The sequence below is a fragment of the Nicotiana tabacum genome, chromosome 18 (assembly GCF_000715075.1).
Source record: "Nicotiana tabacum cultivar K326 chromosome 18, ASM71507v2, whole genome shotgun sequence".
NCBI classification, from domain to species: Eukaryota; Viridiplantae; Streptophyta; class Magnoliopsida; order Solanales; family Solanaceae; genus Nicotiana; species Nicotiana tabacum.
In genome coordinates, this window is record NC_134097.1 from 9,802,998 (window position 1) to 9,808,997 (window position 6,000).

The following is a 6,000-nucleotide window of genomic DNA, read 5'->3' on the forward strand; positions in this document are numbered from 1 at the left end:
AAAAATTAAAGGTATTATAATAGCATCATAAAAATCATAAAATAGATGAAAAACAATAGTAATAATTACTAAATAGACCCGACACTGTAAAAACCAAAGAGTATCTTGGCAGGGCAATCTTTGCGTTAAAATGATTGTATCAATTGCTTGATATTGGCGTTGATTTTCGCCGCAGAACATATCTGATATACAAACTTTTATAAGGCTACCCTTTTTCTGTGGAATGTCAATTATTCGTCTTGTTATATGGTTTTTGCATAGGTCCATTTCTTTTGGTATTTTTTTTCAATTTGTCTTTTACAATGGACAATGGCTCTCTATATTAGAGAAATATTTCCTGACATACAAGATAAGAGTCTTCTGGTAGTGCCCAGCAGTTATATAACATCGTTATATAACAATTATTGACTTTATTATTGACTATAAAGTCAAGTTCTTTTATGTAATCAATCTTCATGATGTACTATAATATGTGTTTATGTAATAACACTTCGTTATAACAATCAAAAATATTTGGTACAAATGAGATTGTTATAAATGAGATTGTTATAGATAGGTTTGATCATATCTAGTCGTCTAGTTGTGTTACTTGTGTATAGAAGCAATTAGAGCCCGTTTGGCCATGAAAATTTTCACTTTTTTTTAAAAATCGGTGTTTGGCCATAAAATTTTCAATTTTTCACTTGATGATAAATTTTGAAATTTTTCAAAAAATTAAAAAAAATTCCAAAAAGTTATTTTTCAAAATTTCCACTCATATCACTCACAAAAATTCAAAAACAACCAAAGATTATATTTATGTCCAAACACAACTTTAATTTTCAAATATCATTTTCGCTTTGCATTTATTTCACTTTTTTCGGAATTTTACAATTTTTATGTCCAACCGCCACTTAATTTCAACATAAAATTTCATACAAAATAATATAATAATCCCTCACATAACTAATACCCTACAATATACGCATATTTTAAATTATGGGAGAATCCAGATTACCAAAAAACGAACACAAAGCAAAAAGCTCGGAAGGGAGAGAATGAGGCTACAGAGAATTGTAGGATTTTTCATTGAAAGGGCGGTTGCCTCTCTCTGCATATTAGCCTATGATTTCTCAAACTATCCCAACAGCCCTTTTATAGCCTATTTTAGAGCCGCTGTTTATACATAGGGAGATTTGCACAAATAGGATCATTTGAATTTTCACTACAGTATGCATTTTCCTTTTACGCTTCCGCCGGAGCATTTAATGCTGCCGGTGGCGGTGGCAGAAGTGGTGGTGGTGAAGTATAATCGACGTGCTTAAAAGAGGCGATGATGATTTTCACAAATTTTGTAATTCCCTTCTGAGCTTATTAATTATTCGGGGCGTTTTGAGATAATCCGACCCGTATCTTGGTGGGGCATGCCTCCGTTGGGTTTTTGCAGCCATGGCGTCGCCGGACTCTCTTTTTGCCTGAGCTTAAACACACCTCTGAGCCGGTCTCTTTTCCGGCGAAATCGAGTTGTATTTTTTTTGCTCAAAAGCCCTAATCCCCTTTTTGGCAACCGTGGAATCAGAATATTGGTTTCAGTTCGACCCGATTTAGATTTGGAATGGGCTTTTGAAATAAGGCCCAATTGATTAGGGCGCAATATATAAGAAGTGGCGATAACACTAAAATAGCAAAAATCTCATTAGTTTAAGTCTGAGGCAGCGGTGAAAGCAGAGAGCTGTAGGGAGTTTTAATGGGTGGTTTTGCCCCTCTCTGTCATTCTCCGCCGCCGATGATCACTCAAATGAAAATTTTCCAATTGCAAAACCACCCTTAGTTGATTGATTTATTACTCCCTCTGTTCAAATTTATTAGAGGCTATGAAGATTGTTGTTTGTGAAAAAGACAGACTTATAAATCTATTGAGCTGGAAAAAACTGTATCTTGGCATGGCAGCGCAGATATGTCTATGAGAATGAGATACAACAACAACAGCAACATATAGGCAGACCTTACCCTACCTTGTGGGTCTATGAGATATTGGAGAAAATCCATTTTTTTGGGTGTTTTTTTCCTGTCTCATAAGGCTAACTTATGCTTGCAGCCATGGCAGTTTTTTCCAAAGCTTTTTGGGTTTTGTCTGAGAAAAGACGAATCTGAGCCTACCCCATTGCTATTGATTTTGGTTTTTGGTTTTTGCTTTTTTCTTTGCTACTTGATTACATTGGCAAAAATTTGAGCTCATACTTCAATTTAACTTTTGGTTCACTTTTGAGACTGTAACTTTTGAGCAGCATTGTGGAAATAAGTCCTTGTAATAGGAAAACTAATCTTTAGTTTCTGGTGATAAGTCCTTCAAGGCAGTATTACAGACTTGGCATTATGCTAATGTTGAGCAATACTTATATGCCTCATAATTTTCAAATTGAAAAGGAAAACAGAGCTTCTATGCATTGTGAGTTAGTCTCTTGACTGCACTTTGGTAAGTCAACTTTAACAACACCATATTTTTACTTTACCTTATTGGAACATGCTGAGTCTGACTGTTCTCCAATGTGGCAGTGCAAAAAAGCAGTCTTGATGGTTAAAAATAATGTCAAGACCCATTGCTTTAAGGTACTCGGCATTTTGGCAGACAAGAAGTTACAGGTAATAGGTATTCCTTCCCATTAGGCTGAGTAATACTCTCTAGTAGGATAAATGGAGATCAAGTTCTTACATGGGACTTCACTGAGAGCATTTTGGTTCCAGCATAGCAAAGCTGCCATAAAGAGCTATGATCTAATGAGCTTGCAAGAATTGTTTGTAAAAACATCCATTTACTTTTTATTTTTAATTCTATATAGTGAACAGGTAAATAAATCCCTGTATGTGTTCCTTATTCTCTTTAAAATGTGGCCCTTGCTGCGATTGTGCATTGTGGAATTTATGGATATCAGAAGATCTCCATCTTAAAAGTGCCATCAACCACAACCAAAGAACAAATTCTTTTTTTTTAAGATTTATGAAGCTCTAGGAATATAGATAAGGTCTATTTTAGAGTTAACTTTATTGCAAAAAATGTACTTTTGATACTTTAGCCTATTTTTCTCGGTTCTGTATTGATTGAAAATGTTGCTTCTTGGATATGGGTGTGCCTAAAAATGTTTTCCTTCCACTATAATTCTTAGAATCAGAATGCCAACAACTAATATCTATTTTTGGGTTTCTTTGTCGGTAAATATGCTCTCTTTGATGCTTAATCCTGTTTCCCTTGTTTTTTTTAATCTAATGATTTGGAATGCTCTTGCTTTGAGATGGATGTACCTTAGTTTTTTCCTTTGTCGAATCATAGGCTTCATATGCGAAAGAGGTACTTTTCCATACTTTAGCCCTTATTTTTCTTTTTTCGAACTCTCTGCAAATCAGAATACCTGCTTCTTTGACATGGGTGTGCCTGAATTTGTTTGCTTTTCTCTAGAATCTAGTCATTTGAATACTAACGTCTAGTTTTAAGTTACTTCGTTGCTGAGATGTTTTATTGGGCTTATCTGCAAAGTCCATAATTTCGTCAACATTAGCTGCAAAGTCCATACTTCTTACTCTTCTCCTTCAATTGTTTTGTTTGTTCTGTGCATGAAGGAATTCGTCCTTTATTAGCTCTATTTTGTTGTTTACATCCTTTATTACACTTCTATATTATCACAACTACTTGTCTAAAAAGATTGTTTTATGTGTGTATTTTATGCTTTATTTAATCAGGTTCTGTTATGCGTTATCCTAGAGTTTTTTTTCCCTTGATGAAGAATTTGTAAGGTTGTAAATAACAGGAGATACAATACTGGTCTTTTCTGAACTGTTGTTAATTATTTGGATTTTAAGGAAGCATTTTATCTCCCAAAATTTGTCAGTAAGTTTTCATGCACCTCCTACGAGAGCGGATTTTATAACGCCATTTAAGTGACACAAGCGTGGTTTTCAATTGTCTTGAAAGGGTCTTAACATTATTAAATTTGAGAATAATTGTATGTTTAATGCAAAAAAGGAATTGCAAATAAGGCAACTTTGCCGAGGGTATCTGTTTTTGTTGATTCCCTCTTTTCCCTGTTGCCAATATTTTATAATTGGACAAGCTTGGAACAATTTTAGTTGATGAACTATACATGTTTCTGACCTCAGCTGATTCTAGCTTGGCTACATTCTCTATCTCTCTTTTGATCTGATAAATTTAGTACTTTGCATATTCTTAGTGTAAATGTCAAAGTTTTTTCTTTTTTGGTTTCTTAAACTTTGTGCTCAGGCCAAACACGTTTCTTTTGTGATTCTGTTTAAAAAAGTACTGGGTGATTTTCTTTTGTAATTACGTTTATATTCATTCATTGAGCAGACGGTTTATCGAAAACATCTCCACCTTCTCTATGGTAGGGATAAGGTTGTGTGCGTACTACCTTTTACAGATACCAATTGTGGGTTTATACTTGGTTTATTGTTGTTGTAATACGTTTGTATTTCCTGTTGTCAAAAGTACTATGTGATTTTCTTTTGTGATTACCTTTGTAATACCTTTATTCAAGAGTACTATGAAATTCCTTTTCCTTTTGCACCCCCCCTCCCCCCCTTAATTTTATCCTTGTTTTCAAGATTGGTTAGAGGTGCAATTTTCTTCACACTTTTTCCTTGTCCAGGTGCAAGTATTTCCCATGTTATTATAGGGTAAATTGCATTAAGTACCCATGTAATATGGGGTCGGATACAGGTAGAGCTCGTATAATTTTAGATCAAGCACTTACACCCCCCTTTATAGCTGAAATTCTACACAAATATATTCTTTTACAAATCTTTAGGTGTTGTGGTGGCCAGGATTTCAGCAGGAATATTGGTAGCTGCACCGAATTCAAAAATACAGAAATTACTTACCTGTCAGTTGGTGTAGATTATTTTTAGTCCCTCCGTTTTAATTTATGTGACATTAACTATAATGCTAATATAACAAGTTGTACAATGTTATTTACTATTTTTCTTTTCAGATTATCAATCTACGTTTAGTACTTGTAAGCAATTGTTTTGATTAAAAAAATATATATTCGGACTATAAAACTAAAGCTTTTGTACAAGTTGTTAGTTGAAGTAAACGACTTTTTGCAATCCCAAACTTAACTCATAAGTTGGATTTTTTAAAGCTTGAAATAAAGGAGGATATTATATGGGAAAACCTGACTGTATAATTTAACTTATAGTCTTGACTCATAACTCATAAGTATAATCTAGTATCTTGCCTATAAGCGTAAATTACTATAATTACATTATCGATATAAGTACAATAGTTATATTTTGTTCCAAGATGTAATAGACAAAAGTTGGATCACTTACAAACACAAGATGTGGGAAATAGCGATACAATGAAGGCACTGTTTCGCATGTGGTGATTTTATTTTGTAAGATCATAAATTGAGTTAAACTTGGATGGGTTAAAACAAGTTGCAATATTATAAATCATTTTAAACTTAGCCCCGTTTGGTCATAGACTTTGTTAAAAAAAAAATTCAATTTTTTTGGGCAAGTACTTGTTTGTTTATAGGTGTTATCCATATTTCTGGCAAATTTTCAAATCTCAAAACTAGTTCAATAGTTGTTTTTGGCCCAAAATATTACCGTTAGGTTTTTTAAAAAAATTAAAAATTGCCCCAAACTTTTGTATTTTATAAAAAAAAGCTCAATTTCTTAGGGGATTCACGTAAAATCGGAAGAAATTCGTTGTCCGGTTCATTGAGAAAGAGATTAAAAAGTTGATCATGAAGATTCGCTTTTAACTCTAAAACTTTGATATCGAACAACTTATTATTTACCGCTGATAGAAATTCAAACGGAGTTTGGGTTTCATTTAAAAAGCTTCTCACTAACTCTTGGTATCCCATTAACGTTGGCTTATCTGTCAGTCGCGTCGGGTCTGCCGCTCAGTTGAAAACTATGAAACAAGTTTGCGGTAGTTCAAAACTGGAATTGGCACAATATCGCGAAGTGGCCGCCCTTGCTCAATTTGGCTGAAAC

General features: G+C 33.8%; 1 long non-coding RNA gene across 2 annotated transcripts; it reads left to right on the forward strand.

Moving 5' to 3' along the window:
* The first annotated feature begins 898 nt into the window (after positions 1-898).
* Positions 899-4,964, forward strand: LOC107763224 (uncharacterized). Of its 2 annotated transcripts, XR_012701883.1 has the most exons (3): positions 954-2,455; positions 2,536-4,708; positions 4,797-4,964. It is a non-coding gene; the product is annotated as an uncharacterized LOC107763224 (long non-coding RNA). The 2 variants fall into 2 exon arrangements; XR_001642965.2 differs by having other exon boundaries at positions 899-2,455; positions 2,536-4,964.
* The last annotated feature ends 1,036 nt before the right edge of the window (positions 4,965-6,000 follow it).